Raw genomic sequence first — 26,739 nt, 5'->3', positions numbered from 1 at the left:
GAGAATAATAAGGGTTTACTGAGAGATGCCAGATTTACACTTTCTCGATTGCTCTTTCTAGTCAAAGCATTAGTTACCACATTAGCTTTTCCTGGATGATACTGAATATCACAATTATAGTCTTTCACCAGTTCTAGCCATCTTTGCTGTCTCATATTCAACTCCTTTTGAGTAAAAAAATACTTGAGACTCTTGTGTTTAGTGAAAATAGATATCTTTTCACCATACAAATAGTGACGCCAGATCTTCAGAGCAAAAACCACATCTGCCAATTCCAAATCATGAGTAGGATAGTTATGCTCGTAGTTCTTCTACTGCCTAGAAGCATAAGCTACAACCTTCCCATGCTGCATTAGAACGCAACCCAAACCAACTTTAGAGGCATCGGTATACACTTTCAAACCTCCGAGTCATTTGGTATTGTCAACACCGAAGCGTTAGTCAACCTCTTCTTGAGTTCTTGAAAATTTTCTTCACAGGCTTCGTTCCACTCAAACTTGATTCCTTTTCTCGTAAGCTTCGTCATAGGAGCTGATAGTCTAGAGAAATTCTCAATGAAGCACCTATAATATCTAGCCATACCAAGAAAACTTTGAATCTCGGTGACTAACTTAGGTCAGTCCCAATCGGCTACAGCTTGAACCTTCGTAGGATCAACTTTAATATCGTCAGAAGAAACAATGTGACCTAAAAACATAACTTTACGTAACCAAAAGTCACATTTACTAAACTTGGCAAACAACTTCTTCTCTTTCAAACATTGCAAGGCAAAACTCAAGTACTCAACATGTTCTTCCTTGCTCTTTGAATAAATCAAAATGTCGTCAATGAATACAATGATAAATTTGTCCAAGACATCCTAAAATACTCGGTTCATCAGATCCATGAATGCTGCCAGTGCAATAGTAAAACCAAAAGGCATGACCCGGAATTCGTAATGTCCATATCTAGTCCTAAATGCAGTCTTGCAGACATCACTGAACTTCACTCTTAATTGATGATACCCAGATCTCAGATCGATCTTCGAGAAAACAGCAGCACCTTTCAACTGATCAAACAAGTCATCGATCCTAGGAAGAGGATATTTATTCTTGATCGTCAACTTGTTCAATTCCCGATAGTCTATGCACATCCGCATACTACCGTCCTTTACGAACAACACCTGGGCTCCCGAAGGCGAAACACTGGGTTGGATAAACCCTTTGCTTGTCAAATCATTCAACTGAGTCTGAAGTTCTTTCAACTCAGTCAAAGCCATCCGATACAGAGCTTTCGAAACAAGGGCTGCTCCAGGAATTAGATCAATTGAAAACTCTAACTCCTTCTCTGGGGGCAAACCAGACAAATCGTCAGGGAAAACATCAGGAAAGTCCCTGACAACATCGATATCAGACAGCTGTTTCATACCTTCTGAAACATCCACAGAAGAGGAAAGAAGTCCAACATCTTTGGTCCATTACCTGATGTTCACAGTCGCAGCTACAATCTTCTTGCTCAACTTCCCTTGATTACCTTGATACTCAAACGGACTATCATCCTTAGGATGAAACAGTACCTTCCTTTCAGAACAAAGGATGACTGCGCTATACTTAGACAACCAGTCCATTCCAAGTATCACATCAAAATCAAACATATCCAACTTGATTAACCGGGCTAGCAAAATTCTATCAGCAATAACCACTGGACAAGACTCAACCACTTCATCTAATCTAACAACAGATCTGGTAGAAATATTAATAACAAGTCCTCTTTCCAACTTCGCAAGTGTAACAGGAATACGACTCACAAAGGAAAATGCAATGAATGAATGAGATGCACAAGTATCAAATAATACAAAAACAGAGGTAGATGATACTGGAATAATACCTGTCACCACATCGTGATCTGTCTTAGATTCTACACCGGTAACACTGAACACTTTCCCAGAAGGAACATTTAAGGCAGACTTCAAAGCTGACATATGAGGATTTGGCTTCTGAGTGCAGTTACGGGAATAATGACCCGCCTTCCCACAATTAAAGCTAAGTCAAGTCCTTACTACCAACAGGAGCTATTGAAGAAGGAAATGCAGGTCTCTGTTTATTCACCACTAGATGGGGGTTAGCATAAATCGGTCCAGTACCATGACTACCTGCAACAGAATGCACCGGTCCACTGCTAGAACCATAGCTCGAGACAGAGCCATACCCTGAACCCATGGATCTGGATTCTCTTGTTGAAGAGCTTGCCTTACTTGGTAGTTGGACCTCTGGAAGGTATGTGGTGTCTGGAGATGTCCAGAATGAAGGTAAGACCTCTCTCATATGTTGATTAGGGTTAGGTTGTACTTGGACTTCAACCCCCGAGCAAAGCACCCTTGTATAGCGATATACTAGGGGGCGGTTGCTAGTGGCTGTTGATTGGACCACACGACCGCCTGGTCTTGGTTGTGGGGTTTTGCCCTATTTTGCCCCCAGACTTCTATAAATAGCAACTCTCGCCTATTTTACAAATATTATATTCGGGATTGCTATTTTTGGTGGTTAGGCGGCAGTGGAGACGTGCTGGAAGGTGATTTGAAGTGCTGTTAGTGACCTGGAAGCTCTCTTGTCTTTTTTAGCTGATCTGGTTGAGGTAAGTGATTCCCTGTTCACTCATACTCTACCCTTAGCTATGATTAAAGTAGATTTGTTTTCCTCTTTGGTTGTTCATGATCCTCTTATTACAGTACCCACCTTTTTAATGCTCTTGGTGATATTAGTTCCGAAAACGAAACCTACTTTCGTGAAAAGGACTAATCTAATTAAGGGGAGGATTTCTGGGTAACCAAATTGGTGTGAATTGTTAGGTTTCGTATCACCATTGGTTGTGGGAGTGTTAGGTCTGAAATTCGGACTCTGATCATCCAAAAATTGGATCGAAATCGGATGATCAGAAGCCTGAGTTTTGGATTGAAACTCTTTGTTTTTGGGGCGGTCACTAGTGGCGGTCGCTCAACCTAAGTGACCGGCTGGTTTCCAGTGAGCAAGTAACTTTTGGATTTTGTCCGATTTGATTCATTCGACGTACATATTATTGTAACTCTGTTTATAGGTGTCCTCTGTTTCCAATAGAAGTCTTATAATTGTTTCTGTTTGCAATCTAGAGGATTTCAACTTATTTACAGGTAAGGACATTAAACCTCATCTTTATGTAATGACTTAAATATGCTAGTCCAGTGTCTTTCAATACTATTCTTTCATTGTAAATACTGATGTAACCTTGTATAGCATGCAGATCCTATCATATGCTTGCTATTTGTATTGTCTTTGCATATACTTTATCAATTATGAATGTGGTATGATGATGATTGATGTATTGTGGTTTTGATGGAAAGGGTATTCCATTGGGATATCTTGGCTTGAGATATCAGAGGGCTGTGGTATGGGACACATGCTCGTTGATGTCTCCAACACTGTCATAACTACTGGATGACATACCTAGGTAGAGCCTAGAGCTGCATCGCTAGTTACCCCACATACTACTACCCTTTCAGTAGGGGAATTGAAACCGGATGACCCGTGACGATGGTGATGTGACTTTGTTTCATCCAACACCGGTACCTAGTCCGTGCGGAGACTCAGTGGTCCATTGTTGGTCATACAATGGTAGGGTTGCATAGATTAGGGTTGGGATTATGGATGTCCCAGGAGCGTATAGGGTGTTATGAGGAGTCATGAGAGCATTCCGCCCCAACAATATGTGGATGACCATAGGGTTATGGAATGGAGTCCAATAGTGGTAGCCAGTCCGTTTCCTAGGTTGCGAAGGATACTGAACCGAGTTGGTTGGTGCCATAGGGGATGTATCTAGACTTCATGTAGTATGTTACCATTATGACTTGCATTGGATTAGAAACCCCGACATGCACCAGTACTCATGCCAATGGTCGTGGTGAGAGAGTGTTGACTTAACCCCAACCATGGTTTGAGAGCCAGGTGTGGACTTACCTAAGATCCCTACAGAGGTAGATGCCCTAAAATCAGTGTACAAAAGGGCCCGCGATCCTGGGCAGTACATGGATAACCCGGACCCAACAAGCGCTAGTCCTTGCCAGATCAGAGTGACTAGACCCACCCAGGGGAGGGCTGGTGTATATCTTAAAGCATGTCAATTGTTAGAGACTTGCATAGTTAGATCTTAGTAGCATTCATATTTTGCACTTCATACTTATCATATATGCATTTCTGATGGTGCTGACATATGGATGAGAATTATTGTTGTTCTTACTGAGTTCGTCAGAACTCATTCCTTTATTTTTTATATGTTATATTAGCCTGTATAGATGGAGGATATGCGCCGGAAGATGAATTGATTTCTCATGAAGGAGCTTTCTCGTATGAAGAAGATATGGCACCGACAATGGGAAATGGAGATAGCCCGTGCGGGAGCTCTTGCAAATGCATGGAGTGTGCTTATAGCACCCGTTGATGGGCGGAGGAGACAGGTTGCCAGGCATTTTGCCCATCGTATGGGGAAGAATTGGAGAACTCCTCACCTTGATAAACTTGAGTCCAAGTTCTTAGCTCAAGAGAAAGAAATTAAAAAGAAGATCATTTAATTTTTTTTGAATTGCTTCTGCTGAACTCATTACTCTTTTGATAGTTTATTATTTCTTTGTTTATTTTATTGGAGTATTTGGACTCCTGTAATCCTTTTATTTAATTATTGAACTTATTCTTGCTCATGATTATCTTTACTTGCATTTATTATTATTGATGGGTAAGGCCGTGGATCTTGTGACGGATCACTCTCACGGGTTGTCGGGCGGGTAACCGAAACCGGCGGGTGGGGTGTGACAAAGGTGGTATCAGAGCCCATATCTAGTTCTAAATGCAGCATGGGAAGGTTGTAGCTTATGCTTCTAAGCAATTGAAGAACTACGAGCATAACTATCCTACTCATGATTTGGAATTGGCAGCTGTGGTTTTTGTTCTGAAGATCTAGCGTCACTATTTGTATGGTGAAAAGATATCTATTTTCACTGATCAAAAGAGTCTCAAGTATTTCTTTACTCAAAAGGAGTTGAATATGAGACAATGAAGATGGCTAGAACTGGTGAAAGACTTTGATTGTGATATTCAGTATCATCCATGAAAAGCTAATGTGGTTGTTGATGCTTTAAGTAGAAAGAGCAATCGAGAAAGTGTAGATCTAGCATCTCTCAGTAAACCCTTATTATTCTCTATTGTCAGATTTGGACTTGAGATTGTGTTAAAAGATTCCGATGCCATCTTTTCAGCTGTATCAATTCGTCCGAGTTTGAGAGACCGAATTGTTGCTCTGCAATCAACTGATCCGGAATTGAAGAAGAAGATTGATCTGATTACTTCAAAGACTAAGGAAGTAGAAGATTTCTCCCTAGCCTTTGATGGTGCTCTTGTTTTCAAAGATAAAGTTTGTGTTCTTGCTGTAGAAGACCTTATAAAAGAAATCTTGACTGATGCTCATCAGTCCATTTTTACTATCCATCCCGGAAGTGTAAAGATGTATCAGGATATGAAAGGGTATTTTTGGTGGTCCGGCATGAAGAATGATGTGGAAGACTTCATTGCTAAGTGTGGGACTTGTCAACGTGTGAAAGTTGTTTAATAGCCTTCGTCTAGCCTTCTACAACCTCTTCTCGTGCCTAGTTGGAAGTGGGAAGACATTGCTATGGATTTTGTCACAGGTCTATCCCGAACCAGCAAAGGGAATGACTCAGTGTGGGTGGTAGTGGACCGACTGACCAAATCGGCTCACTTCATTCCAATGAAGATCACCTATACTATGAATAAGTTGGCCCGACTATATGTTGATAATGTGGTGAGACTGCATGGTGTTCCTGTTAGCATTGTGTCTAATAGAGATCCGAGGTTCACTTTGCGTTTCTGGAATAGTCTGCAAAAAGCTCTGGGTATTCAGCTGAATTTGAATATTGCTCATCATCCTCAGACTGATGGACAATCGGAAAGGACCATACAAATTTTGGAAGATATGCTTCGAGCGTGCGTCATTGATATGAGTGGTAACTGGGATGATCACCTAGCCTTGGTGGAATTTGCTTACAATAACAGTTATTAGTCTACGATTGGAATGGCCCCGTCTAAAGCTTTGTATGGAAATACTTGCAGAACTCCTCTGTATTGGGATGAAGTTGGGGAAAGGCGTGTTCTTGGCCCTGATCTGATTGAAACCACCGGTATTATGGTGGATATAATTAGAGAAAGGATCAAAACTGCCTAATCTCGAAATAAGTCTTATGCAGATAAAAGACGATCAAATCTAGAGTTTCAAGTTGGTGAGCGTGCATTCTTGAAAGTTTCGCCGATGAAGGGAGTTATGCGTTTCAATATTAAAGGGCAGCTCAGCCCTAGGTATATTGGTCCCTTTGACATTATTGAAAAGGTTGGACCAGTAGCTTATCGGTTGGCTCTGCCTCCGTCTCTTGCTTGTGCATGATGTTTTCCATGTATTTATGCTAAGGCAGTGCTTAACAAGCGCATAACAGTTTCTCCAACATGAACCGGAAGGTTTGAGTGTGGATTTGACGTATGATGAAGAACCGGCCCTCTGTTACACCCCAGCCTGCCGGTCTCGGTTACCCGCCCGACAACCCGTGGGAGTGATCCGTCAAAAAGAGTTCAATAATCAAAATGTTTATAGGAGTCGGGTAACCGAGACCGGCGGATTACACGAGCAAGAATAAGTTCAATAATCAAAATGTTTAAATGATCTTCTTTCCAATTTCTTTCTATAAAGCTAGAAAATGTTTATCATGTTTTTCAAGAAATGGGTTCTCCAATTCTTCTCCATACGATGGGAAACTTACCTGGCAACTTGTCTCCTTTGCCCATCAATGGGTGCTATCAGTGCACTCCATGCACTCGCAGAAGCTCCCGCATAGGCTATCTCCATTTCCCATTGCCAGTGCCACATCTTCTTCATACGAGAAGGCTCCTTCATGGGAAACCAATCCATCTTCCAGCGCATATCCTCCATCTGTACAGGCTAATATAACATAGAAAATAATAAAGGAATGAGTTCTAACGAACTCAGTAAGAACAACAATAATTCTCATCCATATGTCAACACCATTAGAAATGCATATATGATAAGTATGAATGCTACTAAGATCTAACTATGCAAGTCTCTAACAGTTGACATGCTTTAAGATATACACCATCCCTCCTCTGGGTGGGTCTAGTCACTCTGATCCGGCAAGGATTAGCTACCTCTTAGGACGTCCATGAGCCCAACCCTAACATATGCAACCCTATCATTGTATGACCAACAGTGGACCACTGAGTCTCCACACGGACTGGCTACCGCTGTTGGATGAAACAGTCACATCACCGTCATCACGGGTCATCCGGTTTCAATTCCCCTACCAAAAGGGTAGTAGTATGTGGGGTACCTAGCCATGCAACTCTAGACTCTACCTAGGTATGTCATCCAGTAGTTATGACAGTGCTAAAGACATCAGCTAACATGTATCCCATACCACAGCCCTCTGATATCTCAAGCCAAAATATCCCAATGGAATACCCTTTCCATCAGAACTACAATACATCAATCATCATCATATCACATTCATAATTGATAAAGTATATGCAAAGACAATATAAACAGCAAGCATATGATAAGATCAACATGCTATACAAGGTTACATCAGTATTTACAATGAAAGAACAATATTGAAAGACACTGGACTAGTATGTTTAAGTCATTACATAAAGATGAGGTTGTATGTCCTTACCTGTAAATAAGTGAAAGTCCTCTAGATTGCAAACCAGAAACAATTATAAAACTTTTATTGGAAACAAAGGACACCTATAAACAAGGTTACAATAATATGTAAGTTGAATGAATCAAATCGGACAAAATCCAAAAGTTAGTTGCTCATTGGAAACCAACCGATCGCTTAGGCTGAGTGACCGCCACTAGTGCCAAAAAACAGTGAGTTCAAATCTGAAACTTAGGCTTTTGATCATCCGTTTTCAATCCGATTTTTTGATGATCACAGTCTGAATTTCAAATCTAACACTCCCACAACCAAGGGTGATACGAAACCTAACAATTCACACCAATTTGGTTACCCAAAATCCTCCCCTTAATTAGATCAGTCCTTTTCACGAAAGTAGGTTTCGTTTTCGGAACTGATATCACCAAGAGCATTAAAAAGGTGGGTACTGTAATAAGAGGATCATGAACAACCAAAGAGGAAAACAAATCTACTTTAATCATAGCCAAGGGTAGAGTATGAGTGAACAGGGAATCACTTACCTCAACCAGATCAGCTAGAAAAGACAAGAGAGCTTCCAGGTCACTAACATCACTTCAAATCACCTTCCAGCACGTCTCCACTGCCGCCTAACCACCAAAAATAGCAATCCCGAATATAATATTCGTAAAATAGGCGAGAGTTGCTATTTATAAGAAGTCTGGGGGCAAAATAGGGCAAAACCCTGCAACCAAGACTAGGCGGTCACGTGGTCCAATCAACAGCCACTAGCAACCGCCCCCTAGTATATTGTTATACAAGGGTGCTTTGCTCAGGGGGTTGAAGTCCAAGTACAACCTAACCCTAATCAACATATGAGGGAGGTCTTACCTTCATTCCTGGACATCTCCGAACCACATACATGATTAAACATGACTGACATGCCCAATAAAGATGGTTGAAATACTCCATATAGATAAAAAGCATAAACATTAAGGAAAGACATCCTCAATAGGGATAGAGAAGGAGATATATGCTTATGAAATTGAATCTAAACAGTACATCTATAACACAACACAAAAAGGTTATGTGCATTATGGTAGATGTAAAAATGGAACTCAAAACATAAAAACCTTAAATAAAGAATTCCATCCTGTAGACATGCAAACATAATTGGCCTTATAGTAGCCTCAGCCATGCGGTTTACATGGCCTGAACAAAAAATTTTCTTGTTACATTTACACCTCAAACATTTTTATGATAGAAGTGCCTTTCTTGCAGACCCAAAGAAACAATAAATCCTATCAAACAATCCTTGATACCATGAAACCTGGAAGTTGATCCATCACAAATCAAATCAAACCCCATGAATCCCATCAAATAGAGGTGAATTTGATTATAAACTGAATACCTTACTGTTGAACTATAGAAAGTAATGAAGCAATATCAAATGAAATCAAGACAAGGAATGAAAAGAAAATTATTAAACCTTTGAAAATAGATATTAAACATGTAAATATTCTTCACTAACATTTGTTAATTGGAATTATAAGGGAGAATTTTTACTTGCAGGAGATACCAATGAATTTCACCTCATATGTTGTCACAGCCAAACAACAGGCTGAGGATAATACAAAAACATAGTAATGTAGATACCGAATTTGATTGATCAAAACAGTACCCAAATAGCACCTTTTCACAGGGAGACAATTGCAAATTTGATGGACTTAAAGTGAAACAGAGTTTAGATGGGAAAGAGGGCTGAAACTAGAATGGTATTATAACGGGTTGAATAGATCTTCAAATAAGGACAGAACTATAATGAAGAAAGTGACAATAACAATGTAACACAACACCCGGGCTTCACACCGCAAGGTGGATCGATTGGATCGAACACCAACCTACCTTGATCAAACACAAGGGTTCTCCAAAGAGGAGGAATGCTAGCAAGCAATTTGATTTCAATTCATAAGTTGTGTCTTCACCTCTTACATAAGTCTCTTTATATAGCATTTTATAGAGACATAAATACTAATGGTAACATCCAACCAATAGCTAACACCACCTACCTATTAATAACTCAACTACTACCTACCTCTTTGATAAAGGAAAACACCTTTGACAATGAGTTCTTTTATTTTCAAACCACAGCCCCTTTTATTGACTTTTTAAAATCTAGACTTGGGCTTAGGTCTAGACTATAAAGTTCAACATATGTGGACTAACTTTAACCCACTACAATAGTTCTAGCCCATGCAAGCCATGGGCTGTTTTGGATCATATCCTTAGGCTTTGATGGGCTTGACCATTGGGCTTTTGTCTTCCTTGTATATGCTGCCAATTCTGCATCACATAGGGTCCAAAATTTGTAGATACCTTGTCATATAAATAATACAATTACCTTCAGAAATCATAATAAATATGTAAAACTTATGGAAAACTGATTCATACATCTACATGAATCACTTTTTTTTTTTTTAGGGGGGGGGGGGGGGGGAGAGGGGGCTTAAAAACATGTAATTTTGAACAAATAAATCTATAAAGCCAAGACATAGGAGTTAGTGATAACTGCAAGAGATTGAAAGATGTAAAAAGTATCAGCTGAGTCTCAGTACTGATTTAAAAATCTACTGCTTAAATTGGAACAAAGTTTTCTATGATTTCAGGCATTGAACAATTGGGAACTTGAGCCATGTATCAATTCAACTGCAATCTAATGCATTCCTTAGAAGCAAAATCATTTTTTTCAAATTATAATTTAGATAAAAACCTGTATGAAATGCTTACATTGACTATTCACACCAACCAATAGAACCAAAAAATATGTATTAAGGCATTTGATCATACCTTCACTACTCTAGCATCAACTTAAGATGTGCATCAATTGCTTAAGACATGAGTTGTCTCACATCTTGGCTTCTCAAACAATCAATATTTTGAAGAACTATGTTCAAAAGACATGATCTGGAAGCCCAGACTTTTAGAAAGAAAGGGAAGAAATAAGAGGGTAAGGTTGGGACACCTGCTACGACTGCAATGGTGGAGACAAACAAAAACCTGTTTCTGATCAATCTCTCTGATAAGCGAGAAGATTTGCGGAACTCGTAGGTTTAAAACACAGTTTTCAAAGAGACGTAGGTCCCTTCCTGTAACCCCCTGCAAGAATCTAGTTGAGTGGAGGTTTCCACTTTCACCGGTCTTTTCCCCTACTTTCACCCTTTTTCCCTTTTTTAAAACTTAATGCAATTTAAATGGCAACATTTGATAGGAGGTTAAAATAACAAACAAGCAGAGGGAGAAAAATTAGGTGATTTGTTCGACGATTGGATTTAATTGACTAAATTTGATGCCAAATCTTTAGGAACTTCAGCCAAAGGATTCTCACAGCCGTCCTGCTAGCACCTTCTCTTACTTATTCTCTCCGCTCTTCAATCCTAGGAGATTGGATAACTTATTTGAACACTACAATGGAAAAGAAAAATAAATATCTGATTTTCAACCAAAATTACAAAAACCAATAAACGCTAAAAAACATCTAAATTTATTAAAGTCCTCTTATCACATTAACCCAATACCACAACTCCGCACACCGCAATTATAACCATGGTCACTCCGCGTGAACAATTGCAAAATGTATGACTTGCCGAGTTCTTTTACGTTTGAGTCACTTAATATGAAACTCAAGTTGAGTCACTTATGTAAGAAAATTTACATATGAATCACAAATCAACAGTTGGGGTTAGACCCTAGCTAACTCCCGTTGTTAAATGACCAAAATACCCTCCCATGAAATTAAAAGAGAGAAAATTAAGTACCCTTGCATACCATACCTTAGGTGGGTGAAGGATTCCCCTTCACACCACACCACAACAAAAAAAAAAAAAAAAAACAACCCTAATGCAAATCATGAATAAGAGAGAAAATAGTACCGCACAGGTGGGTGAAGGGATCCCCCTTCAAGACCACAGAACCACCCCTGTTGGAAATCACCCAACCCAAATAAAAAGGGAGAAGAAACCTACCAACACCCCCCCCCAAAAAAAAAAAGTTCTTACACACTCGACTATATCCCTCATTGTGATCGACGATAATGCCTTCGCCAGAGAGGTTTTCGATGTTATCCAATGTTTCTTCTCATTAGAACCAGCTCCGGCTTTGATCATGAGCCCTAGCAAATTCTTATGGCATCCCTCTGCCATTTCACTTCCATTTCCTGAATTCTCTCTTCAGCGTTTGATTAGCGGATGCTAGCATGAGCACAGGTTGTTTCCCTTTCATCAACCTTTGAATCTCAAGTTGAAATCCTTGACATCTGAACAAATGATTGCTTGTTCATCAGTATAGTTTGTAGAAGGAAGAAGATCAATATCAAAGAAGGGAGTTTCTTGGAAAACCATAATTTCAGAAAAACAATTGGCAACCCTAATTGCAAAGACCTAGTGTTTGATGATTTTCCAAAACCCCAGCTATCAAATTTTCTCCTCAATGAGTACTGGAACAGCATTCTACTCGATGAAATTTTCTCAGAGGAAGAAAGGGGATTTGTTAGAACTCCTCGAATAGGGTTCTATTTCAGAAATTTTGACACTTTCTAAGGGGTTGATGCACATGAAATGCAAGACGATAATTGATACATGGTAACTGTTAGATACTATGGAATTTCAGATTCATTCCACGAAGAAGAACAAAAGTTCTTAAGAAATCAAGAAAGTGGGGCATAAACCATCTTGCATTGAAAATAAATTACAATGCTTCAGTGGCATAAACCATCTGTTGCACTTGCAATCTGAAAACAGATATTCCATCTTCACAGTTACTGCCGAAAGTGGGATGGTGGTTTTTTTTTGAGTTGGGTGATTTCTGACAAAATGGTTTCCAGCGATGGGGCAGTGGTGGGTGATTTCCGGCAGAGTGGAGGGGTCCCGTCACCCTCCTAAGGGTTGGGTATGCTATGAGAAACAAGGGTACTTTAGTAATTTTCTCTCTTTCAATTTCATGGCAGGGTATTTTGGTCATTAACAATAGGAGTTAACTGGGCTCTAACCCCTACTGTTAAGTTGTGAGTCATATGTAAATTTTCCTATATAAGTGACTCAATCTGAGTTTTGACTTTTGACCCATTTTAAGTGACTCAAACATAAAAGGTTCATTCTTTTTTTCTCAAGTGGAAGCCAGTGGGCTTCAATTTAATCTAGAGATAAGAAGGCCCAACCTGCCTTATTTTTTTAAGTATGAGTCCTCCTGTAATGTGGTCTAACTTAATCAAACTATCCAAAGTATCATAGTATATGAAGCAAAGAAAATTATTGAACCCTAAATATAAACATGAATTGGTGGTTTCTACCCAAAAAACATGCATCAGTGGTCAGCACCCATTTTGGCCGAGTAGCTGCTCCTGCTATTGCCCTACTTTCCTAGTGGAAAACCAGCTAGGCTTTAATATAAACAAGGGATAAGGAGGATGCCTCTCTCAATGTGTTATTATCTAATTAAATTATTCCTACCTAAAAAAATTCTAATTATATTATTCCAAAGAAAATGACAAAAAGATCCTAATCTTAGGATTCTTTTGATCATTGATTTCCATTTTCAGGGGAAAAAAAAAGTCATCCAACACAAAGAACGCCTGGCCAAATCCCTAAGTGGGGCCCCTGGATGGATCCAAGAAGCCTCCATAGGCTGGCCGAACCCTACATGAGGTGTATTTTGGGCATTTTAGCCCTCAATTTACTCCTGAAATTAAATTAAGATTTATTTCAGATTTTATTTGAGTTGGTTGAGTACAATTTGAAGTTCTTTGGAGTCTTTCAGTCAAAGTTACTCTATGTTTGAAGAATCAAGAGTCATGGTTGAGTTAGGACAGGATTTCTATCTTATTTAGTCAAGCGTTATTTCCATATTAAGAGTCCAACTAGTCTTGTAAAGGGATTCTTATATGATAATGAAGTCCTAAGTTAAGTCAGAGTCTGTTATTTTAGGCTACAAATAGCCTCTTTATTGTAAGTTAAAAGTCAGTTTTGATGATTAACTGAATTGATTGAGTTGAGGACCAGGGTCTCCTTATTAGGTAGGCCTTGGTTGAGTGTTTTGAGTTAAGAATTTCAGTTTCTTCTTCAAATACATCAGCTTCAAGAGATCATCAAAGCATCCCTGTGCAGAATCCAGCTACCAACACCTCTTCCAAGTAAGTTACAGACCATTCCCCACCTCCCCCCTCAACCATGCAAGCTCCCCTTTACCTCCCCTGCCTCACGCATCCTCACAGCCCCCTTTCCCTCTCTTGTTAGGTCCTGGAAAGCCCCCAACCTCTCGCAAATCATCCCAGCCCCCTTTCATACACTGTCCCTTTCAACCTAGTCCTAGTCCTTCCCCTGGTGTCCGCAAGCTTCCCCTTTTTCTTCTTCCCATACCCTTCAAAACCTAACCTAAATAGGATTCCTGATTCTGAGCCTTAAACCCCACTCTTCCACCTTCATTATAATTGCATAACCCTCTAGAGTACATTTCTAACCTTAGTTTCCCGAATCTGTCTAGTTTTCTGAGTTTTGAAAATTCCTGCACATCATCTTCTTCATTGAGAAGTTGCAGACTTTTAAAAATTTTCAGAAATATCTAAAACCTCTTAAACCCCATTCCTACCTTTTCTAGATCTGTTCTGGACTACAGAATACCAACAACAGCACCCCTAACCTGCAGAATCAGCAATCCTAGACCCTTCCCAAACCCTAGTTAAAATCCTATTTGAGTTTGAATTTCAAATTTCAGGTCTGAGATTTCAATCCTAGTATAATTTCAGATCTAGAACTGAGTTTCAGAAAGTTTAAAAGCCCTATTAGAAGCCCTAACCCTTCAACCTATTGCTGGAACTCCTGAGCAGCCACCTAATCTAGTAATTTCCAACAGAAACCCTAACCGTAGATCGTGGTTTACATTACATGAACAAAACCTTCTCCTTTGGGAGAAACCTTCTCCCCATTGAAACCAATTTAACTGGGTCAGCCTTTCCAATCCTGAGACTCCGAACCATACTTAAAAAAAATCTTGAGATCCAAGATGGGAATGTGAGGACACACCTCGATTGGTACCACATTTCAGAGGTGGGACCTACATCAAAGCTTTTAGAGGTAGCTCACACCTGATTATATGGTGAAGAAGGTATAGGTAGTATTATTTTTTTTTTTAATCTATACTACCTTCAAGGGGAGGTAATCCCAGCTCATAGTCAGCTTAGGCGACTTCCCCCTTGGAGTCCGGATCACCTAGCTGTCAGGGGAGCACATATGGCTCATTGTTGCTTCTTCACCACAAAACATGGGCCTCACCTCAAAATTTTGTTATTATTATTCAGATGTGAGTTCCACACCAATTTGTGGTGAAGAAGCTCCCCTGATAGGGAGGTGATCCAGACTCTCAACCTTGTTCCTGACAAGGTAAATTGAACCCAAAACCTGCCTGTTACCTACTCCTAGACGCTTCTGATTTTACCATTGGCTATCGCTCGTTAGTTGACCCTTGTTATTACCCTTATGTCCGTACTTGCATGCAAAGCTTCTTTAACCACTAGCTCTCTATCAACCTTACATAATTTACTTATTTACACCCACATCAATTAATGCCTTTTTTTCCTTATCGTGCTTCCCTTTCTCATCAATCTTAACCACTGGATTTGCACCATCCCACAATCAAACATCTCATGGTCACAATCCCATGCATTCTTCACCCCGAGGGTTACTGCTCCTTAATCCTTATTAGTCCATGCACATCGACCTTTTGTCGAGTCAGAATTGCCTGCTACTTCTATTCTTGTCAGCAAGCATTGATTAAGGCAATTACAACTTTTTCTTTGCTATTAAGACTACTCCCTCATTCTTACCATGCACATGGACCTTAATTTCTCTCCTCCTCCATTAATCCTTATAACCAGTGTTTATAGCTATGATATTTACCTTTATTTTTTAGGTACATACCTATGATATATACCTTAATCCTAATAAATGTAAGCCAACTTTGAAGAACCCTGTGACTTCAGTCCAAGCAAACCGCTCTTGAGTCTCCCTCTACCAAGAAACTGTGGAAACTCTTCAAAAAAAAAAATTCCCAGAACCCATCTATAATGATAGAATCTCAGCCATCACAGAGATCACCTCCCCGAGAGGTGCTGGATGGTAAGCTCAAACAAGAGCAAGAGCCCCACAGCAGTTCTTAATGCTTCTAAGACACCTGATAGGCCAGGGTTGCCTAAAGAGGACTCAACATGTTTATTCACTCTTATCGTTGGACTCAAACCACCACACTCTCTCTCTAAGAACACAGGATCTGCTAATGTTGTCCAAATGAAGGCATATTTGCCATAGCTCAGCCACCTTCACCTTCACTTTTCCCATGATGGAGTCCACTGAAGAAAACATATCACAGAATAAGATACAGAAACATCTATAATGTAGCCTTCCGAGAAACCTTAAGACTACTCCAAAGGGAGATATTTTCCAAAACCACCTCTGCCTGCCCCACCTTCAGGAAAAATCCAATTCATATTGAACATCCAGAGGAACTGGAAACTGTCTTTGGATAAAACACTTTCAAGGAACAGGTATCCATAGCTTCAAGAAAAATCATTTAGACCTAAGAGTTTCTACCATTACGATCTTGACAAATCCACTGTCAAAGGGCAAAAGACTGGGAAAGGAATCTTCACCTTAGAAATTTGTGAAGCACAGGCTGAACATGTTAAGACATGAAATGGCAAAACATTTCAACTACATCAAATCATTGCACTGCTAATTTACTTTTTTGGTTGATCAACAAAATAAAAGCAAGAGATTGGATGCAAGAGACTTAAATCACAAGGTAAACTCAGTTTCACGTCCAAAGATTACTAAAGAAGGATCAAAAGAAGGGTAGTCTTAAGTTCAAACACATTAAGCATTAACAGCTTCAGAAACTGTGGAACACTGATCTCGTAATGAACCTGATATGCAACATTAACTTTGAGAAAGAAATTATAGCATATAATGGGTTTCAGAAGAGAGAGCAGTCACTCTCTCCCGTCTGCCAACAAATCTATCACAGTCTGAAGGGCTGAAAGGTTACACTAACCATGAAAGCAATCCCTTGGTTTTCCCGCCATGAATACAATATCACTACTCCAAAGGAACATTGATATTGGAGGATCCTCCCTGATGCTGACCATAGGTATACTCAAATCTGCTGCCATGTCATCTCAGTGGCCTCCAAGAGTGTCTCCTGATGAAGCATGAATATCAGGAGCAATTGTTACAATTAAGACTAAGAAGATGCTTTTTCATTCATGGGAGCCAAGCTCTTGAAAGGAATCAATAGCAATGTTCTATCACAAAAAGCACACCATTAAAAACATAGTATTTGCTTATATATGTATAACTAGGTCGAAAATGTCTGAACCATATCGTGCATACCTAAACCAAAGTAATTCACGATTGCAGCTTCAGGGCAGAAATCTTCTCCTGTTGTCATAGCAGGTACTGCCATTCTTATAGTAAGTTCACAAAGTGCCTCGGAGGTCTTGTTATGTGGAAAAGTGCCGCACCATGAACGTACATATTAAATAATAGAGAAATCATGAGTGATATCTATAACTGAATCACAAACATGCACACATACCATAAATGTACATTTAGGGGTCTGGGTTAATTTTGTGGTTCTTTGATGCAGGTCGAAAGAAAATAAATAAAAAAGGGGTCTGGTTCCTCACTGAACCAATATTTACCCAAACCAGGCCATAAATGTTATTGGGTTACTTGCAACTTTTAATTACTTTTTCATATATTAGAAACTTAGGAGAGTATACATTTAGTTTCCTCGTCCAAGTAATCTTCCAGTTTTCATGTTTCTTAAGAGTCAACATCAGTTGGTCCTCGGCCAAGTAATCTTCCAGTTTTCATGTTTCTTAAGAGTCAACATCAGTTGGTTGTACCTATTTGTACATTGTAATCAAAATTCTCAGGAAACTCAATAAATGAAAGTCTGGGTTTGAGATTTTCCACAGGACTATAGTCTTCGGATGGGTCCACTAAAAAATCCTCTGATCTCAAAGCATGGATCTTGTATTTCACATCAATGGTATTGCGTTTATGATCTTTAGAGCACGTTATGCCAAGATTAAAACCCCTGAAATAACTTTGTATACATCACATACAGTGAAACCTATGAAGTTGCACTGGATTTCTTGGTCATTTTTCAGGTTAGAATCTTGGAAGTGTATTTGTTGGTGAGGGTGGGTGGGAAATGTCAGTTTGAACATTATGGTTCCTCTACTGAACTATGCACTTCCACAGATCCAGATATTACCAACCACATTTATGTCCTAAAAGTGTCAGGATTAGGACTAAAATTATCTACATCGAAGCTCTAGTCCTCTAAGAACAGGACTTTGATCAAGACCAAATCTCGAAACTTCATATAGCTTCGTAAATAAATCCACTATGTCATGCTAGAAGAAAGAGTTGATAAGAAAGACATACAAAATGTCTGATTATTGCAAGGATTGAAGGGAAAGAAACTGACTAGTCTGGCTCAGGCAGCCACTTCTGTCCAATGTTAGGACAGACGATCCATGTGATGCTTCAGAATCCAACGTGATGGGTCCAATCTAACTCTCCATTTTATGCTCCTTCAACATCAACATAAGTTAAGTGGCAAAGGTTCCATTTCTTGCATCCTTATTGGCTTATATGATGCATCAGACATGACAAATCATTATATGAAGTTCCATGCAACATTTTTCTTCAACGTAATGATCGAACATTGGACCCACTACTTGCATCCTCCATATTTTATGATGTTTCCCAAACTCATAATAATCTAAAAGTCCCAACTAAGCCTTATGTAAATCCACATTCAACTCTTTTTAAAGTCAACGATAATAATAGTTGTTACTTGTAACATAATCATCTATAAGCCTAAGATTACTTCATCCTAACAAGCTAGCTTTTGTGAACAAAGAAGTATATATTTAAAGCTGAATAGTGAATACTGACCTCTGACGAGTCAAATTGCAGTCTAAGAGTACTCCACCTCAACTTCTCCAAAACAGAAGCTCCAATTGATCTGCTTGAATCCCGTGGTATTCCAGCAGTTTGATCATAAAATTGCCCCTTCAATCCAAACTTCTGTCAAATGTGACCAGTTCATGCCCCATCACAGGCCAAACTCCAAACCTCAACAAGTATGTTCTTATTCTGAGTTGCATTGAATAAATCAGGAACAGGTCCACAAATTGCAGTGCAATTTGTTCTGTTAGGAGGCTGGCAGAAGCTTTTCAAGCTATCCCTAACCCAACAGCATTGTTTCAATACTCAATGCTTCAGGAATAAAATGGAATCCTGAAAATGTTGATTTAAGTACAAATACCTCATCTTAGATAATATCCAAAAGATCTGCACCCAGCAGAAGTTACAGAATAGAAGAAAAATTTCAGCCATAAGATTCTGTCCTCTTGGGTCCTGATGTACAAGACTCTGGGTATGAATAGGAAAAAAGGCAAAAGTCAATATTGTTCTATTAGTACTTCGTTGACACTTAGACCTCACTGTAGACGGACTTGAATTGAAATAAGGGGCTTGCTTTTGACTCATGGAGACAATGACATTTTTTCCGACTCAGAACTCAAATGGAACAGATTAGCTAATCTCTTCCCACCCTTCCATAATGGCTTGAATCTTAGAATAAGGAAAGTTTGAATCTTATACTTCTCAAGACGACAACATAGCTACACAGAAAAGAGATTCAAGCGACTGTAACTGGGAACCATCTATATCAGCTGCCACTTCCTCTCAAACCTATTTGCATACTGGATATGAATAGGAAAAAAGGCAAACGTCAATATTGTTCTATTAGTACTTCGCTGACACTTAGACCTCACTGTAGACGGACTTGAATTGAAATAAGGGGCTTGCTTTTGACTCATGGAGACAATGACATTTTTTTCGACTCAGAACTCAAATGGAACAGATTAGCTAATCTCTTCCAACCCTTCCATAATGGCTTGAATCTTAGAATAGGGAAAGTTTGAATCTTATACTTCTCAAGACGACAACATAGCTACACAGAAAAGAGATTCAAGCGACCGTAACTGGGAACCATCTTATATCAGATGCCACTCCCTCTCAAACCTATTTGCATACTGAGTCCAATCAAACTGGGCTGATCTTAGCTTTAAGTGGTTGGTCCTTCACCAAGCATTTGAACGGACAATCATGAATGGTACAGCTGACATGATTAACCGGGCAGGATCCCCCAAAACTAACAGAAAAAAGTTTCTCAACAAATGAAGATTGGTCAACAATAAGTAATGCAGAGCCAACTCAGAGCAGAATTGACTTACAAGGGTTCATGTCATAACCAATGAAATATACAGACTGAAACCCAACTGATTACCAGAAATCATTACAAGAACAATAACCCTCCCTAAAATGGTGAAACCTACTCCCATCCCTCACAATTATCTCCCTCTCAAATACCCTTGATATCATCTTGCTCACCTCATGACAATCCCAACAAACCCGCAAATTCTTTATAATTCTTATGCAATCACCAATCTCAGTAACCAACATACCAAAAGCAATAGCCAGCCTCTCACTGTGCTCCTTGATCACATTCTCCTTTTCCTCCTCTTGAATGTCATGTAAGATTGGAGAAATGTCAGGCAAATAGCCAAACTCTGCCAATCGGTTTGTAATCACTTCTAGCATCTGGTAAATCTCTGGAGAACGTTCATGTTCCTTATCCCCTGCAATAAACCGATGAACCTTTCCCTGAGCTTCTATAAGGCTCCATCCTGCAACTTTATTTGCACCTCGATCAACCATCATTCTGCGTACTCTGCTTACATCTTCCCATTTCCTTGCTTTGGCATAGATACTAGCAAGAAGTACATAGTGCCCATCGTGGGTAGGGTCCAACTCAATTAGCTTCGTACCAATGGTTTCGCCCAATTCTACTAAACCATGAATCTTACAAGCCCCAAGCAGTGATGCCCACAGTACAGGGTCTGGTTGAATGGTGATCTTCTCTATCAATTCAAGGGCTTCAGCTACAAAACCAGCACGTCCTAACAGGTCGACCATGCACCCATAGTGCTCCATCTCCGGCTCAATACCATAATCCTGTATCATTGACTTGAAATAGCTCCTGCCCTCATTGATTAACCCTGTGCGGCTACATGCATTCAAGACACCCACAAAGGTTATGTTCACTGGTCTGAATCCCTCACTTGTGAACCGCTGGAAGAGTGCAAGAGCTTCCTTCCCAAGTCCATGTGAGGCTAATCCACAAACCATGACGTTCCACGACCAAACATCTTTGTGGGTCATTTTCTCGAAGATTTCTTTGGAGTGCTCAATGCAGCCACATTTTGCGTACATGTCAATAAGGGCTGTGTTGAGGGAGACGCTCATTGGAAAATTTAAGGACTCAATGGTTGAGTGAACCAAACGGCCATGCTCAAGCAAGCCCAATTGGGCTGACGCAGAGAGAACGGTTACCAATATAGCCTCGTTAGGCCTTAAATTCCTCGCCCTCATCTCTCTAAAGCAATCTAACCCCCTCTCCAAATGCCCATTTTGGACGTGACCCATTATCATGGTACTCCAGGAAATCACGTCTTTCTCAGGCATTTCTACAAACAGTTTTTCAGCAAGATCCATCTGCCCATCTCTAGCATAGGCAGCCAGAATGCTATTCCACGTGACTACATCACAGGATTGGGAATTCTCATCGAATATACATCTTGAACTTTCAGTCCTGTGGCAAGCGCTATAAAAGTGAATCAAAGCGTTTCGAATGTAAAGATCGCGGGAATATCCAAGCTTAACAATGTGGGCATGAATTTGAAACCCTTCAACGATTGCCAAAGCCTTACTACAAGCTTGGAGAACGAAGGGAAAGGTATACTTATTGGGCTTGGGGAACTGGGTGGAACGAAACATATCCACATACAAAGCAACAGAATCATGTGGGCTTACGCCCTTTGCTAAACAACGAATCATATTGTTGGTCGCAAATATACTTGCGGTGTGGATACGTCGGAAGACAGCGAGGGGATAATCAGAGGAGATGGTGGGGGTTGGGGATGTAGCCATGGCGGCAAGGAGGTGACCCAAAATGGTGGCATCGTCGGCCAGGCCGGAGGTGACAATGAGAGCATGGGCTTGTTTGATATGTGGGAATAAAGGAGAGTGTGGTAGAAGATCAAGGGGAGATTGAAGAGTGGCGGCAACTGAGTAACAACAATTTTGGATTTGAATTTCGGAGAAGGTGATCAAAGAAGAGAGCTTTTTTGGCAGTCGAACTAACGGAAGGCATAACATCCCATCACATCACCACGGCGACCGGTTGCACCACGAGTTTCCGTGACGAGTGGGTGGTTTCGCGGTGTACTCGCGTGGAATGGCGAGAGGGTTTTGACGTTGCCGTCTCTGTTTCCAACTTTCCAGCCCTCCTGATAGAAGTTTTGGAAAAGAAAAAGAAACATGTTACAATTATTCAATCATATAAGAAGTTGAGATGGCCTACGTGCAAATGTATGTTTACCAAGAACTTGAATTAGGGTTTAATAGAAACTTGAATTACAGTTTGCATTGACTATTAGCACAACAGAGAAATGACAGAGAAATGACACCAAGGTTTACGCAGTTCAATTGAATAATGTAAATAACATCACAGGAAAGTTGAGATAATTTCCACTGGTTTTGGGATGATTCATTACGTGCCCTTCCAAGAGAATTCGACAGTTCAGAGTCCATATTCTTAAGTTTGGGTTTACAAGAAGTATTGCAAATGAGTTTGAGACTACATAAAATATTGAATAAGATTTTAGCTTAATGTTTTACAATAATCATTATTAGGTTTAAACACTTCAAGTGTTGTGAATAAGATAGAGTCCTTGTTACCTTCATGTGTTGCGGATGAGATAGAGTCCTTCTCATGTTCATGTGCTTTAGAGGTGGTGACAGCTAGAGTTAACCAGTTGCATTCTTCTGAGAGGAAACCCTAGCAGCATATGCTTGTGTTGTGTTGAACTCAAGTTATTCTCTCTTTACTCTCTCTTTATTTCAAATTGCAAAAATCTCCATGATATTTTGAACCAGTCAAAGTGATTGGGCCCACAAGCCTTGATGGGAAGGGAGCAAGGAGAAGGTGTGGTAGGGGTGGTGGTTCCAACCGATGACCTCCTTAAACATACTACCTCTACAAAGCAATCCGCCACCACTATGCAAGATGGACATCCACCCCACAGTGATTCAAATTTTGTTGAAGTTGACTTTTGGATACAAAATATTGAAATTGTTGTTTCATAACATCAGAGGGAGTGGGATTATTTTGAGGTTTTCACAAAGAAATCTAAGCATGCAACAAGCACATTTTGTGGCCAACCATCCGGTGATCGTATAATCTCTTGATCAGAATAGGTTGTAAGGATGGAGATTTTTAACCAAGCTCTATTACTTAAGCAAGGATGGCGCCTTCTTACCGAACTTGAACCCCCTTTGGACTCGGTGTTTTAATGCTAAATACTTTCCCCATTCTTTAGTGTTTGACCCAAAGGTTTGTACCAAGCAAGGGTCCTTGGTCTGGAATAGTTTGAGAAAAGTGCTTCCAATTATTGCCAAGATGGTGGGTAAAAAAGTGGGGGACGGGAGGACGACATCTCTATGGTTTGACCCATGGGTCTATCCTACTTTTGCTGTAACTGTGGATAGTTGGAAATACCTCCCTACCCTAAGGAAACTCATTGTGGCCAAACTGTTACGACTCCCCAACTTCTAAACCACCCTGTGGCAACCCTAGGAGCCCGAGAAACCTTTGCTCTCTCCTCTACTACTCTCACATCTGAATCTGATAAATGGCTAGTTGCACACTCTAATGAAGATAAGCTCTCTATTAAACTAGCTTATAAGGCTTTGTACCGTCAACAAGTAGTGATTCTAGTCATAATGTTTCTGATTGGTGGAAAAAAAAAATTTGGAAACTTAACATACATCCTAAATTCCTAAAATTAAAATTTTTTTTGGCGTGTCCTCCATGAATGCATTCCAGTTAAGGAGCAGCTGGCTTGGTGGAGCTTGGTTGACCCTATGTGTATACTATGTGGTCATAGTGGTGAATCAATTTGACATCTTTTTGTTGATTGCCTATGGACACGAAGAGTGTGGTTAGTAGGACGTTAGGTCTTCGAGTGGAAAATATTCACCAAAATAATTTGAAGGACTTTTGTGAATTTATGTTTTACCATTTTGCTACATAAAGCTACATTAACATGATTCTTCTTGATTTTTCTAATTACTTGTCATGGGATTTGGTTTGTTCGGAATGAAGCCAATTTTGCTAAAACTAAACCCCAACCTAAGTGGGTTTTAGGTTTTATCCATAGATGAATGGTGGATCTCTCTTTACGGCCCCCTAGTAAAGGACTCCAGGTTCTTAAGCCTCCCTTACCCCCTTACCCCGATGTATGCATTTGTAGAGCCCTTACTCTAGCAGAATTCCCTACTAATAATTTCTTACTCTGTGTAGGAAGTTCTATTGCTCAAGGTAATCGGATAGGATGTTGTTGGGAGGTTGTTGTGCATGGTGCACTCTAAAGTTGTGTGGTTGGTCGGTTACGGTAGCAAACCGTCTGAAAATGATCACTTGGGGCCTTCTAGACGAACTCAAATCTACTAGACACCATGGTATACGGGTCACCAAGATCTGGACCACAATAGATAACATATCACAATACCTGCCATCTCCTAAGTCATTTTGGCCAATGGAGGTAGCTGAGGAGTTGCAATCTTTAGCCAAAGACACTACTACAATTAAGATTGATCCATTCCAGGAGGAGGAAACAAAAAATTGGTTGGTCACTCTCTCAAATCAAGCAATGTATAGAAATCTCATGTACGGATGGGAGGCAATGCTCCCCGCTGATCTATGCGTTTGTTCTATGTAACTTTCTTCTTTGTTTCTATCAAAAAAAAAAAAAAAGAAAAAAAAAAGGATAGGTTGTTTGGAGTATTAAATAGCTCATAAATGTGTACATTTGAAGAGTTATAAGGATGTGTATATATCTAATAGATGTAATAATAGAGGAGAAATAAAGCTTTTTGTTGTTTCATCTTAGAAGAGTCTTTATCTTAATGGTTCACCACAAAAAACTCGAAATCTTGTTTGCATTGGCTAGGGAATCATTTGTAGGGCTTTTTAACGCGATTGAAGTTTTTGTTGCTCCTCAAGATCTTATTTTCTAATGGCAAAAACCCACCAAGGTATGTTCATTCTTTTAGAATTGAGGATTTTGCAATGGGAGTTGTGGGTGAAGCGGAGAGATGATGGGAGGGAAGTGAGGGAGACGGGCATTAAGATAATTTATATGGGTGAGGGTATTCTTGTCCATTAATATTTAAAATTTGAAAACTTAACAATCAAAGGATTAATGTTTAATAGTGGTTAACTTATAAATTTTTGAAAAAGCTTAGTGTGCTTTTGATAATATTTTCTACTTAAGTGAATAGTTCAGAGTTTAATGACAACTTAAGTGGGCATCATGAAAATATAAAACTCAAAATTTAATGAGAATTTTTCTGTGATGTGTAGATGACATTTTTGATGTGTACTGGAGAAACTATTTAATCATTGTCATGAAAGTTGTTTACCAAATTAAAGAACATTCAAGTTGAGATGGCCGAGTTGGTCTAAGGCGCCAGATTAAGGTTCTGGTCCGAAAGGGCGTGGGTTCAAATCCCACTCTCAACAATAATGTTTTTTTTTTCTTACTTTCTAGGTTTGGATTTGAATAAATATTCTAAAAATTTCCATTTTTGCATATCAAAAGAAGGCATCAATTAGGAAGAACAATCAAATGGAGAATACCAATCCAAGGATTCAGATGACAAGACTAGGGCTGCAACAAGGTCGAGTTAGGCCAGGCTTTTGCAATCCCAATCCCAACCCTATATATTATAATTTAAGCTCATTCCCGCCTTGACTTTAATTCAGGGCCAATGATTATTGTCCCTGACCCCAAGCCTTACAGGGCCAAGCCAAGCTCAAAAGAAGGCATCAATTAGGAAGAACAATCAAATGGAGAATACCAACCAAGGATCGATGACAAGACGGCCAACAAGGTGAGTTGGGCTTTGCAATCCCAAGCGCAACCTTATATATTATAATCTAAGCTCATTCCCGCATTGACTTTAATTCAGGGCCAATGCTTATTGTCCCTGACCCTAAGCCTTATAGGGCCAAGCCAAGCTCATTCCCTCTCTGATTGGCCATGTCCCTAGCCCTAATTGGCCCTATTTTTGGACCTGGCCATAACCCTAATTGGCCCTGTCTCTGGCCTTGTTCCTACTCTGACCCTAGTCCTGATTGGCCCTATCCTTGTTCATGTTCCTATTCATTGTGATCAAGCAACAGAGACAAAATTAGGGCCAAAATCACGCTAAGGTCAAGGCCAAAATTAGTGCTAGGGTCGAGCAAAAAATCAGGGATAGGTTGAGACAAATTCAGCAGGCCAAGAGTAATCCCAAGCCAGCCAAAATATTTTAACTCTAATCTGCCCTGAAGGCCAAAATCTGGAGTCCAAACCCTATTTGGGTTCACGGCAAACTTATTGTGGGTCAGTGCTAAACTTGCAACCCTAGACAACACCCATACCTAAGAGGACCTCAACTTGGCTCTTAGGATGAAATATGTGATATCACCATCTTAAACATATAAAAATGCCCCCAAAAAAATGAAAATAAACAAACACACAAAAGATCCTTCCCTGCCCAAGTACTTTTTTTTTTTTTTTTTGGCCAAAACAAAAAAGTAGCGATAATATTAAATGAAAGAGTTTAGGTCAAAGGACCTATACAAACCGAGAGGAATCCACAATAAACAAAGGTGGTATACCCCACCAAGATATGTCTAGAGATAACCTGCAAGCACCCTCTTAGTAAGGAAATCAACAAAGCCATTGCCAATTCTAGGAATATAACTAAAAGAAACCCTAGGAA

The 26,739-nt window shown here is 39.8% G+C and overlaps 1 non-coding gene and 1 pseudogene across 2 annotated transcripts; one reads left to right on the top strand and one right to left on the bottom strand.

The window, feature by feature from the left end:
• Window positions 1-15,157: 15,157 nt before the first annotated feature.
• LOC149019193 (pentatricopeptide repeat-containing protein At3g62890 pseudogene) lies at window positions 15,158-22,358 on the bottom strand (annotated as a pseudogene). The gene is made up of 2 exons (XR_016173041.1): window positions 17,155-22,358; window positions 15,158-16,963 (listed from the first exon to the last, which is right to left on the bottom strand). The product of XR_016173041.1 is annotated as a pentatricopeptide repeat-containing protein At3g62890 pseudogene (transcript).
• A 3,053-nt stretch (window positions 22,359-25,411) lies between these two features.
• TRNAL-AAG (transfer RNA leucine (anticodon AAG)) lies at window positions 25,412-25,492 on the top strand. The gene has a single exon. It is a non-coding gene; the product is annotated as a tRNA-Leu (tRNA).
• The last annotated feature ends 1,247 nt before the right edge of the window (window positions 25,493-26,739 follow it).

This window comes from Hakea prostrata, chromosome 4 (genome assembly GCF_041222555.1).
Source record: "Hakea prostrata isolate BN-2017 chromosome 4, UWA_Hpros_2, whole genome shotgun sequence".
Classification (NCBI taxonomy): domain Eukaryota; kingdom Viridiplantae; phylum Streptophyta; class Magnoliopsida; order Proteales; family Proteaceae; genus Hakea; species Hakea prostrata.
Note: the sequence above shows the minus strand (reverse complement) of the source record. Positions and strands in the feature narration are given on the sequence as shown.